The following is a 14,173-nucleotide window of genomic DNA, read 5'->3' as shown; positions in this document are numbered from 1 at the left end:
GTTTTGCTTTACATTTTAGGAATTAATTCAACATGATTGTTCAATTCTTTTATTAAAACCAATTAAAGAACTTTTTTTCCTAAATGAGAATAGAAAATAACGACTTTTTTGCTTAAGATAAATTTGCTTAACTTATTTAGTTAACGATTACATCCACACAAACAAATGATGTGGCAAATGCCACATCGTTTGAGATTATAATTTGGTAAAATATTTTGGATTCTGTAGCACTACTCCTCAAAAATATTAATTTAGTCGTTCAACTTAAACACTGTATTTCACTTGAAAAATGCATGAGATCCCGAAATCGTATACCAAATTTTGGATGCCAAATGATGTGGTAAATGACACATCATCACATTTGATTTCATATTTTCAATTTGTCTTCAAAGTAATTAATTTCATTTAAGAAATATAATTAACATAAATTGCAATTAAAGTCAATACTCATCCACTTCTAGCCATCTCTTAATTGTATCACATCGGCACTCTTCTTTTCTCCTTTAAAAATTCATCAACCATCTCATAATTGTTTGCTGGATGCTTAAGGCACGTTTACTTACTTAGAATGAGAATGAAAATGGAGGGAATGGTTCCGGGATAAAAGTATTCATACGTTTACTAACACATAAAGGTAGGGGTGGGCAGAAACCGAATCAGGAACAGAAAACCGGCCAAACCGGGTCGGAAAATAGGTTGCGGTTACTGAACCGGAAGAAATAGTGAAGCGAAATGCAGTGAACCGGACTGGACCGGGTCGAACCGGGTTGTTTCTTTGCACCGACCGGAATAAACCGAACCGGCCGAATTTAATATCACATATTAATTTTTATTAAATTTTAATAGGTGTCAAATTATGATTGGATGTAAAGAGGTTTCATGTGAGCTTGACCTTACCTGATTACTAGAAACCCTAACCTAATGCGACCCACTCTCTCAATCTCATTCAGTCATTCCCTCACACCTCGCCGTTTTCGACTTTCCTCTCTACTCTCTCTAACTCTCTCTCCATTTTCGACTAATCATAGACAAACCATCAAAATTCTTCTCATCTCTTGCCCTTTTTCCTCATCTTTCCCTACATCTCTTCTCATCTGTTGTTGTTTTGATTGGGTTTGGGGGCTCTCGAACTATTTTGCTTCATATGAACTCGGTAGTGAAATTTCGCGTTTGGCTTCAATTTTTTGTTTGTTTTATGTTTCGATCTATGAAACTAGGGTGCTAAGATCTGGGATAATGATTGGTTGTTTGCTGTTCTTGTTGTACAATGCTGCTTGCTGCATGCCGATCTTCACGCCGAATCTAACTGCACAACCACGCCGATCTTCACTTCGATATGCAGTTTTGTCGCCTCTCTGATATGGACTCGGTAAGTCGCCTCTCTGTTTTCTTCTTCTTCTTCTTCCTCCTTCATGGACTTTCTCTGTTGTGATAGGTTTTCTGTAAAGCTTGTGAGGATTTGGATTTAACTTGTGAAGCTTTGGATTTAGGGTTCAGGTTTAAAGAAAATTGTTCTTGATTTGATCTTAAACTTTCAATTTGGATGGGTTTAGGAAATTTCATATGGAAATCGAATTAGGGCTTCAATTTAGGGCTTCTGGAAATCAATTTGGGGTTTCAATTTAAAGGTTTCTGGAAATAAATTAGGGTTTCTGGAATTTATGTGGAAATATCAGTTGGGAATTTGTCTAACTGCCTGTTTTTTATTTTGTAGTTTGGTGAACGGATGTCACAGACTCCGATTGATTTTAGCATCAGAAGTTCGGAACTACACCAGCTGCGACTGCAACCAGTGAAACCACTCCGATTTGCTGCAAAATTTGCCGCAAATTGGTTGTTGAATGGTGTTTGAACAAAAAATGGCCCTATTGTGCCTTACAATTAAAAATGGGCCATAGCTTTCTCAACATAAAATAGGCCAAAAGTGCATAAAAAAATAAAAATAAAAAAGCCCAAAATAAACCGAAACTGCACCGGGCCGAACTGAAAATTCGGTAACCCGAATATTTCGGCCCATCTAATTTGGAAACAGTTTTCGGCCCAGTTTTTTGCCCAACCGAAGAATATGGGTCGAAAACGGGTTGGGCCCAAAACCGAGCCGGCCCGAACCGCACCCAGCCCTACATAAAGGACTCATAATGGTTTCGGAGTAAAAGCATACTTGCGTTTACTAATACATAAAAGAATTGGAATAGGTGTAGGTCCCACCACCTTATCAGGAATCGATTCCTAAATACTCATGAATTTGACTACGAAGGGGGAAGATGAGTGACTCTCCGGAATCAAGACCGATTCCTTTCTTCTCTCATTCTAGTTGTCTTCAATTCATGATTTTTTTTCCATTCCAAGTAAGTAAACATGTTATTAGTTTCTTTTGATTCTTTTATGAATATATCCAAAGTTTAAGAGCATCTTTAGCAGACTCTCTATCTTGCCTCCTTAGCTATTTTGGAGAATATGTTTAGTTTTTAATTAATTTGAGCAGCTCCACCAGCCTCCTAAAAACATCTTTATCAGACTCCTTAACTATTTTAATGAGCATGTTTAACTTTTTATCAATTTTAGCGGCTACACCAGACTCCTATATATATGGCTCTCCATTTTAACTTTTAGCTATCTCACTCCTAAATATAGAGAGCGAGATGAGACTCTCTATTATTTCTATTAATTTAGAACATTCATTTTAAGTCATTCTATGTAATATATAAATACATTTAAACTATTTTATCTTCATTCAACAAATAATATAAATTCAAATCTAGCTAAAATAGAGTTAACTGAGAGCATCTTTAGCAGACTCTCTATTTTGGCTCCTTAGCTATTTTGGAGACCTAATGCTTTTTATATATTTTAGCAGCTGCACCAGACTCCTAAATGGCTCTCCATTATAACTTTTAGCTATCTCGTTCTTAAATATAGAGAGGAAGATAAGGCTTTCTATAATTTAAAACATTTATTTTGAGTTATTTTATGTAATTTATAAATACATTTAAACTATTTAATTTTCATTTAAAAAAATAATATAAATTCAAAACTAACCAAAATAGAGAGTACTCATGCAGACGTATTTCTAAAGTGGCTAGCCAAAATGACTTTTTAGCTACATTGGCTAAATTTTGACTCAAAAATGGCTAGCATTGCTAAAGATGCTATGCAAACATAATTCTATAATGACTAACTAAAATGACTTTTTAGCTATTTTGGTTAAACTTTAACTAAAAAATAGTAACTATTGCTAAAGATGCTCTAAGATGTCAATTTTAACTTTTAACTACCTCGCTCCTAAATATAAAGAGGGAGACGAGGCTTTCTATTATCTTTGTTAATTTAAAATATTCATTTTAAGTAATTATAGTTAATTCATATATACATTTAAACAAATTTTTCTTCATTCAATAAATAATATCAATTTAAATCCAGCTAAAATAAAGAAAACTGATGCAGACGTATTTCTAAATTGGTTAGCCAAAATGATATTTTAGCTACTTTGGCTAAAATTTGACTAAAAAATGTCTAGCATTGCGAAAGATGATCTAAGCTGCTCGCTAATGAAGAAAGATACTTTTTCATCAAACCCTAAAGGCCTAAACCTATCAAACATGCGTAAACAAATCAATTTTTATGGTAATCCATAAAAGAGATGTTGAGTTTTGCTTTACATTTTAGGAATTAATTCGACATGATTGTTCAATTCTTTTATTAATATCAATTAAAAAATTCTTTTTCCTAAATGAGAAAATAAAATAATGATTTTTTTCTTTTAAAGAAATTTGCCTAATAAAAGAATTACAATTTGGCAAAAAATTTCGATGTCTCTAGCACTAATTGTTTCACTTTGGTCATTCCGTTAGTTTTGTCCGTTAAAGACTTTTATTAATCACTACACCAATTTCGGAATCAGACAACACATATCAGACGACAGCAAACATTTTAACTGTCGTATGAAATAATCAGACGACAGCAAAAAAAATTCTGTCGTCCAATTTTTCGAATCAGACGGCAGTTGTTACATTGCTGTTGTGCAATTGTAAATCAGACAATGGTTTGTTTTTCCGATGTTGTCTGAATCAATCAATTCAGACAACAGTTATTAGATTGATGTTGTCCAAGATTGATTAACACAATGGTTGGCAAAAGATGTTGTCTGATTGTTTTTAATCACACAACAGTTATTAAGTCTATGTTGTGCAATTAGTATTAATACAATGGTTGAAAAAGATGTCGTCTGATTGTTTTGATTCACACAACAGTTTTTAATCTTCTGTTGTGCCACTCTCTTTTAGACAATGTATTTGAATTGATGTTGTCTGAATTTTAGGATTCAACATGTTGGCGCCCTAGTTAATTGACTTCAAGACTTGGCCAAATTTTCAATTTTCACTTCCCTCCATTCTACCAAATTTTGCATTTCACGACTTAGTATTTAAAGAAAAGAACCCTAGTCTTTTTCATTTTCTCCTTCTTCCTCTTTCAGCCGCACATGCCTCTTTCTCTCTGCTCTCTCTCTTCCTCTCACCTTCTATCTGTCACACCGGAAAGCTCGACTTCCGGTCGTCGACTTTTGACACCGCCAACACCAAAAGATAGCCCAAGCGATGAAGAATAAAACCCCAGCCACCCCTCCATCGATCGAGATCATCGGACCAAGGGAAAACGAAGGTTGCGTTGGATCCAAGGGAAGCAACCACACGTCCCCACAGTCCCAACCAGAGAGAAGAGAGAAGAGAAAGAGAGAAGGGCCTAAGAGACTAGCAATTAAGCAATTCGCACCAAAACCACGAGATCGAGCTGATGCTAAATCCAGGTACACCTTTCTCCTTGATTCAGTTTGCGAATCAGGTTCTAGATCTTCTGAATCAGATTTCATATTGATGCTACGTTCCAATCGAATTGAAACCTAATTTGTTGTGATTTTGAGCACGAAGCTCAGCTTAAGTTATGGTTGTCTGCTATTTCTGTGCATTTTTATGAATGAAAAAATCGAGTGTTTATGCAAATGTAATGGTGTTTGTGTTGAAGGTGGAGAAAGCGGAGTTTAATGGTGATTGAGACGTGGCCGCGGTGATTCTGGGGAGTCACAGTGGGGAGCAAGAACGGAGTGGATCGGATGGACAAGGACAAGAGCCGTACCGATCTGCTCGCTGCTGGCCGTAAAAAGGTACATACACATTGGCTCATAGCACACTAGCTTTCGTAATTCGGCTGCTGTGTTAGCAAATAAAGCTCAAGGGTTTAATTCATTTGCCACACACTTGAACTGTAACTTGTCGAAGTATATTTGTTATTAGGTATAGTTTAGATAGATAGGGAAATCATGTAATGCCTGTAGGTGTTTTCTTTCATTTTGTTAACTGTTATAGAAACGACTAGAGAGAGACAAATGATCGATCTGATTTTTAATATTTGGTCCTTGTACATTTATCATCAGCTTCAACAATTCCTTCAGAAGAAGGATAAAGGCAGTGGAAGCCAGGGAAAATCCACGAAAAAGTACCCAATCCCTCTTTCTCTTCCTTCCTGATTTAGATTTTGTGTTGGTTTTGATTGTTAATGTTGGTATTCTCTCCCCTTTATTTTCTTATAATCGGGTTGATATTGATGAGTGGCTATGTGAAATTTTCAGGGTTTGTTGATGTATAAAAGCATTAGATTGATTGAATTTGACGGTAGTGCTCTTGGTAGTTGTCATGGTTCTATGACTTCTATATATTATCTTATGCTTCTTCCAAAGAAAGACAAGTCTATTGTTTTGTTCTTATTGATATAAGTTAGCAGAACGAACAATGAAATACTTTCTCTACATTATAAGCATCTTGTCTATTTTATTTTCTTCTTTAGTTTAGTAAGTATAGAAGATATTGGCACACTGAAAAGATATCAATTTTACGAAACTGCATGCCCTCCTTAATTAATTAGAACATGATGCATAAAGTTCCTTATTTTAGAAAAGAGATTGTGTGATGCATACGAGAAACTCAAAAAGAGAGGTATCCCACTAGCATCAAAGCAAGTGAATTACAGTCTCATATACAAGGCACCAGAGGAGAATGGAGGTAAGGCTACCTGTGACGAACTTGGGATCACTTTGATTGCCTATTCACCTATTGCTCAAGGTACAGTGTGAATTTTTGATGTTTTGCATTCCTTTTAGTAATGCCTTTTCTAACATGTTGCTGCAGGAATATAAGGAGAAGCCAAATTATGCACGTTGTGTTGCTATTGTAGCATATGCATCTTTGAGGGAGATGATAAAACCTGGTGCCTTGGCTATTATTTCACCTATAGCAGTTGGTGGGTCAATTATGTTTTTATAAATTTGGGCATGGAGTGGAGATAAGTTTGTTGTTGCTTCCATATTAATTAGATCATGAAGGAATAATTATTGCTTGAATCCCTTGCAGGTATTGCGTTCCGGATATTTGGATACTATCCGGAGGCAAAGGAAGTGATTGTCATAAGGCTGCAATTACAGGAGACATGTAAGTCCTGCTGTCCTCCTTTTTCTGTTAATTTGGAGATGTCTAGTGGTGCTGTGGCAGTAGATTTGACCAAGTTCTTATTGTTTTCATCATTATGATTTATCTAATATTCTGTCAATCATTTACCAGTCTCTGAATTCTCAAAAATGATATCCTCTTGTTTGTTTTGCAGAGTGGGAGACCCATTCAAAGACACAGCTGGACCTTCACTTCATGTCCTTATTAAAATGCTTGCTACAAAAATGCTGGTCATGGCTCCTGTCTTTCTCTGAGTAGTTTATAACAATTCCGGGTTTTCCAGTTTATCAGTCCCGAGTGCACGTAAACTATTTGATTGACTTGTGTCAATCTACTTTTTATAAGAGCTTTAGTATTTGATCATGATGCTCTCGATACCTTGACAATTTATTAATTGCATCTACTTTTCTTTCCTTGCAGTGATTTTGCTTACAACTATCTTAGTGGTACAACACCAAAGGAATAGGCTTCAAGCTTGCAGTGATTTTGCTTACAACTATATCTTGAGAGATCGAGCAAATTGTATTCTTTTTTATTATCATGTAAAGCTCATGAAACTTGAAAGCTTGTTAAGCTAATGAAAAAGATATAGGCACTTGGGCAAGGTTAATGTTGGGACGAATACTGGAATGAAATGGTTTTTGGAATCAAGGATATGTTGTTCAATTGTGTATATCTTCTTTTCTATCTCAGACAATTCAATATCAATCGCAAACCATTGTCTAACAAACGAACATAAAGAAAAAAGAAAGAAAAAACTGTTGTCTGAAGCAATGACACACAATAGCTTTAATAGTTTTCCTGTTGTCTTGTTCAAAGTCAGACAATAGTATTCAATTACATTGCTGATCTACAAGCTTCATTCAGACAACAGTTTTTGTACAAATCAATGTTCTCTAAATATTCATTACACGTCAACATTCTTCCAGGGTCTGCCAACTGAAATTACTTTGCACAAGAGTTCTGGTACAAATTGCTGTTGTTCTTTGTGGTGTTCAGACAACAGACTCGGTAGTAACTGCTGTTGTATTAAATTTTATCAGACGACAGTTTTCTGGTATTGTCTGATTCATGTATCAGACGGCATTGAGATAGACAACAGCAAACCTTATACTCAGACGACAATGAAAAACTGTCGTCTGATTGAAAAATTGATGTAGTGAATATCCACTATTTAGAGGATATTTTGGTCAAGATATTGAAAAAATAATTCTCTGTCTCTCTCTCTCGCTCGCTCTTTTGGTTGATTGGACTAAAATACTCTCAAGTTTAATAATGTGTAACAACAAATTTGACGGCAATAACAAAAATGTAGTGGAAAGTTAAATTTGAGTAGCTAAAGTTATATTTTTCAAAAGTCAATGACTAAAATTTCAGATGGGTCATCGTATAGTGATCATTTATGTAATTCTTTTTTTTTTTTTTGGTTAACAAAGACCTTTTCTATTGTAGATGTATGTCCGTCAAGGGAAGTTGTCATTAAAGGATCGTAGAAGATGTGATGAACTTGACATTAAAAAGCAGGTTCTTTAGCCAAAAATGGCAAGAGAGTGGTTTTAGATTGCTGCGAAAGCAAGATGTGACATTAGAGTGAAAGACTTGACGGGGAAGAGAAGCGTTCTGGAAATGAAATTGTTGGCACCCTAAGGAGGAAAAGAAGTCAATTAATCTATTCATTATATGACTGGTTATAGTTCTAGAGCTATTCTCGTGTGACTAAACTGATTTGGATCCATGTAACCATGCTACAGTCCAACAAGAGAACTTTTAGTCCTGTAAAATCTCTAATGCAAGTGAAGCTTAAATGTTCTCAATTCTTGTACTGTTGCGGTGAGTTAGACTTTGTAATCTCCAAAATGCTAACACAAGCTGTTGTGATATTGTTTAAGTGAACCAAGATATGATTAGGGTATTTTTGACATCATATTTTTTGGATTTTGTTTGAGTGGTTGTGCTTTTTGTCACGCCCCGATTTTTAAACAAAATTAAAAATTAATATATAATCCCATAATTATACATGCGTGATGGTTCAGCCATCAATATAAAATACCTGAAATTTTTTTTCCTTTTAAACCAAGTACATACTAATGCCCTGAACCCACAATATCAATATATACTTGCTCCGCAGAGTCATATATATTACACAAGTTTACAAATTAAATTGCCACCACAAAATAATAAGTCTTAATAACGGAAGTCTCAACCACAAAATAATAAGTCTCAACCACTCAGAGCTTACTACAAACGGAAGTCTTAATAACGGTAAAATCACAAAATTTTCTTCCTACCATAATTAAAGTTGCAACTATCAGAACCCGCTTCAGCCACGATTACCCTGACCTGCAGGATAAACCCCTACACCATGGAATAGTGCACCGGGCTGTCACACAACAGACCCGGTAAGCTTATGAAAGCTCGTATGAGTAACTCAAAACAAAACTCCACACAACTCACACCAAAATGAGAAAAACCTTTCAACTCGAGAAAAAGAAACACATACCATGCTTCCCAAAACAATATTCTTTTCCCAAAAGAGAACAACAAAAGTCACCCCGTGACAAAATCATAATAATTGAAACTCTGACAATTAAATATGATACACAAGTCCACCCTGGACGTTTAAAAGAAAGAATCCCCTAAACTCCATTTTAAAACATGTACTCAAAACAACGAAAGTCACTCCGTGACAAAATCATAATAATTGAAACTCTGACAATTAAATATGCTTTTCCCCAAAGAACACAACAAAAGTCACCCCGTGACAAAATCATATTAATTGAAACTCTGACAATTCAATATGACCACAAGTCCCACTTGGACATTTAAAAGAAAGAATCCCCAAAACTCCCTTTTAAAACACGTACTCATGAGCATCAAGTAGCTCCCCGCTACTCCCCATGATGTAAAATGGCAACAGACTAGCTAGAGCTCTAACTAATCGTATCCACTCACCCGACCAAATGTGTGAAGTCCTGATATATATGCCTGAGGTCACTCCCAGCGACCCCGAATCCTCAGATCTCCCCGGTCGTCAGATCAAAACATTTAAAAGCGGTCACTCAGGACCAAAATGTTACTCAACGCTCAAAGGAGATGTCACCATCTAAACCCAATCATCCGACCTCCTCGGTCGTCAAATCAAAACAAATCAAAAGGAGATGTCACCCCGTGACCTCTGAATCCTCAGACCCCCGGTCATCAGATTCAAAACATCAAGCAAGTCACTCTTGACCCAAAATGTTAAACCAAATCAAAAGGAGATGTCACCCCGTGACCTCCGATCATCAGACCTCCCCGGTCGCCAGATCAAAACATTCAAATCTCATTAAAGCAACTCACACCAAATCTTGATACTTTTCAAACAATAGAAATTCTCAATTCCTAACACAATGTCTCCCGAAAAGTCAAGCCTCAAAACAATAGAATGAAACCCATCATACATATTGTTTAAATCACTCATCAACCCATAAGAATATACATATTTTACGTAAATATATATATACACACACACACACACACACATAGTCATTCACTCAGGAATGCTACTAATACCAACTATAGTTTGCAGTTAACTAAATAACTCTCAAAACGATAAAGGTAACTGTTCGTAAATGAACGTTGTGAGATTACTCATCTTTGAATCCTGCTGCGTCTTCTATACATAACAAAGCAGCACAACCACAAAATCGTCCAACAACTACTAATTAAATTCCGGAAAATCCTCAGAAAATAATAACGAAATTCCGGAGTATTACACTTTTTGAGCTGGCTAACTTGTTAAGACAAAGATGCTAAGTGAGTGATTAGGGTAAAAATAACCAACTTTGCTCATCAATCATCATTGATTACAATTAGTTTTACTTAAGATAGTGAAAATAACACCTCTGACCTAGCATCATAGTTTATTGTTCCGGACTACTACGTGACACAATGTCATATGGTGGTCTATACCAATAAAATACCAACAAATATGCGGAGCAAATATAAGGCTCAATCATATTCTTTCAGATCACCACGTATACAATAGACCATACAATAATTTGTCCATTTTCCTTTTTTTTTTTTTTTTTTGGAATAGATTTTGTCCATGTTTTAAACAAGAAGACCAAATCATTTGAAATTCAAACTCAAACAAATATTTTCTTTTGACCGAAAATATTCAAATTCCTTAATTAAAAATTTAAAACAAAATTCAATAATTGATTCCTTGGAAACATAAAGAGAAGAAAGTACCCTTTCAAAAAAAGAGAGAAGAAAGTACTCCTCCAAAGTCTTCGAGAGTCATAGACAAGCGTATTTAGCAAGAAATATCCCAAATGTCCATTATACCTTCCAGTCTGTCTAGCTTCTCAATAATCGAACTCCTCTCGCATACTACAAACTCCAAACGTCGAAGATATTTTCCAAAAGCAATAATCCTTCCCCATCGCCCTCACCGTATGTCTCCCTTACACCACTCGAATCTCCCCACGTCATACAAAACAAAACCTCTCCGACATCAACTAGAAAGAACAGGGCTATTCGTCATAGAAAATCCCATCCTTCTCGGGGTTCACCAAGTTGGTCAGCCTCTACATCATCAAGTTGTGGTTGTAGACTTGAACTAGATACGTATTTCCGTTTATTGAGTCAAGTATGTCGTAATTCCAGGTGCTGAAAGCAGTGTAAGTCACCTCCCAAAATCTTCTTAACAACTACTCCACTTCCTGCCTGTTATCTTTGAAAAAGATTGTTGAGTCGCGCACGAACAAGAGATTTGCATGCGAAGAGCAAGGAAAATAATGCAGCAGCAGGTGCTGGAAATATGACATCAGATCTTGAACTAAGAGGAGGGACTGCAGTAATTCGAGAAAATGGACTTGTTCCTCACTCTCCACTGCACCAAAAACGTTGCAACAGATGTGGCAAAATGTTCTACGAGATCGACGTAATCCGATCGAAGCTTCAGGAAAGGAGAAAACCTCGGGAAGCAGTACGTTGACGATCGGGAACACTTGCATGATCAAGTAGCCTACGCCTACGCCTACGCCCACGCCCATGGCCAGAAGACCTCTCCAATGCACTGAACTTTCGCTTTACCATAGTACACTTATAAATTATAGAGGGGACCAGTTTTATCATAGTAGTGATAGGGTACTATGAAGCTGCATAACGAGTGCCTTCATTGAAAACGTACAGAGATGCATATCTATATCGAATGGCAAATTAAATTTCACACCAGTTCTTATTTTATTTTATATTTTTTCCCCTCTATAATTTAAAAATGTACTATGAAGCTGCATAACGAGTGCCTGCATTGAAAACGTACAAACATGCATATCTATATCGAGTGGCAAATTAAATTTCACACCAGGACTTGAGTACGTAGTCTACAAAGAAGTATATTCCATTATATTCATATTTCTCGAATGTACTCCACAGTATTCAACACTCGAATAGACTATCATGGTCGATGTTCAAAAAAGCAAAAATAAAAAGCAAATGAGATACAATGAAGCTCGAGGACTTGTGTAGTAGCCGCATCAACAACTCGCGTGAAAAGTTGGTGCGCTGGGGAACCCTAGTGACATTGCCTCGTGAAACGATGTCAAGTAGATTTATTTTGTATATCACTTTCCTGTTCGGATTTAGAATCTTCCTTTCTCTCCACTACCTGCTGAATGCCTTCTTGGTACCCCTGGATAAAACTTTTAAGAGCATCCCTATATGCAGAAGCTCTTGTCATGTAGATCCGTTGCAGAGCAGGCTTTAATGTCTCCATCCCTCCTCTAGCAGCCACAGCTGTTGATTATAATTCCAGATAAACATCAAAACATAGTCAGATTTCAAACCATTCAACTAAACAAAGTTCAAAGATTACATACAAAGAACTGACAAATCTTCTGTTGAGGGAGAGGGGAGTAAACATGCAGGACCATATATATACATATACTTTGTTAACAATAGCTGAAATCTGAAAAGCCAACAAGTTTTTATCACAAAAGAGTAGTTTGCAGCAGATGATTTCTAATACAGATACAGGCAATAGACATATTAAAGCAAAGTCCATATACAGAAAGTTCCAGCCAGATAGAACTGGCCGGACTGCAACATAAGCACCTCTCCTTTATATCTTCAATCTTGCCATATCTATTGCGCCCATACTAGTTTAATTCATCCTCCATTTTCTATCTCTCGTTCAATCAGGGTGAGGCAAACATAAACAGAAATGATTTGAAGTTGCTTGGATATACAATCCACTCTGACTGCTCAAAGTATCAAAAGTACATTTCTAATCCACTGTGCTCGAGTACTTGGCAGCAGAATTGGCACAAGTAAATATCTGAAAGGCTAGATTGATGAAAAAGTAGGACTAAATGACGATTAGTTGTGCTAACTTGAGTCAATACATTCCACAACAATCATTTGACTCAAATCAATAACAGAAAAGGCAAATGAGATATCTTCGGCATCAGTAGTCATATGAAGGCAGGCATGATATAAACAAGTAGATCAGAGAAAATTAAAACGAGGAAACTAATGTAGGTTTTTACAGATTAGGTAATATCTGAAGCTTTTAATCGCCGTCAACTATAATCTTATGACGTTGTTTGATATAGCACCATATGTGGAGATTACTTACCAAGATCCTCTAATGTTGAGGGTTCTTTGTCTTTAATTAGTTGTGCTCTTTGATCCACTAGGTTCATTCTCACTATTTTCATCCTTCTTATAATCATTAGGCCGCAGTTCAGGACCAATATCCCGCACCCAGCTGGCAGCATAAAGCCTAGAAGCCTCCTTCAACACCTGAAGGTCGATCCAAGAAGATATATATATAACCACATTTCAGCTCAACACTCAACAACACCATGCATACAAAAGTATACTAAGACTACATTCCAAAATTAAAACAATCCAAATTCAAATGCTCATTTACTATTACATCTATGAATAACACATAGAATAGATAATTAAATCAATTGGGCATGGGTATGAATAACTAGCGAGCCTAATGAGAATGAAAGAAAGGCGTACCAAGAACCGCTCATGCCAGGTGAGCTTGCGGCGCTTCTTGATATGAGGAGGGTCCGGCAGCGACAATGGAAAGGCGATCTCTTTCAGATCATAACGAATGTAATCACGCACTTTCCTACACACCACCCTCACCTTCATTTGTGAGTGACTGATAATTCAACCTGATTCACATCCTCCACTGAAACCCTAGACTGCCCGGTCTTCTCTTCCCGCCGTTTGTTTGGATTCCCAGAGATAGAGGGAGGAGCAGCAGAGCGAAGTAAGGCCTACTTTTTCATCAATCTAGCCTTGAGAAAAAGGGCAAACCTTGGAGAGTGGAGACTGAGAGAATGATAGTGAGAGTTTGAACCCTAAATAAAAATTGGGTATACTATAGTTTTCAATACATATACATTTTTTTTTTTTGAACAGTGAACAATGATTTTATTCATCAAATATGATTTAGATCATACAATAGGGCATCCGAGATAATAGTCGGAGCAAAAGTGAACCACTCGGTCTGAATAGAGGATTCAAAACCAAGGCTAGCCAATCTATGAGCAACAAAATTTGCTTGCCTAATCACATGAAGAAATTCGATGGACTGAAAGGACTTACATAAATCCTTGATGTCATCTACTATGTTACTTAGTAGAGAAAGGTCACCAGCCTGATCAGTA

General features: G+C 36.4%; 1 pseudogene; it reads right to left on the bottom strand.

Moving 5' to 3' along the window:
• Nucleotides 1-11,874: 11,874 nt before the first annotated feature.
• LOC133727800 (uncharacterized) lies at nt 11,875-13,819 on the bottom strand (annotated as a pseudogene).
• Nucleotides 13,820-14,173: the final 354 nt, after the last annotated feature.

Source organism: Rosa rugosa, chromosome 2, assembly GCF_958449725.1.
Source record: "Rosa rugosa chromosome 2, drRosRugo1.1, whole genome shotgun sequence".
In the NCBI taxonomy this organism is placed as follows: domain Eukaryota; kingdom Viridiplantae; phylum Streptophyta; class Magnoliopsida; order Rosales; family Rosaceae; genus Rosa; species Rosa rugosa.
The sequence above is the reverse complement of the archived record's forward strand: the minus strand, read 5'-3'. Positions and strand labels throughout refer to the sequence as shown.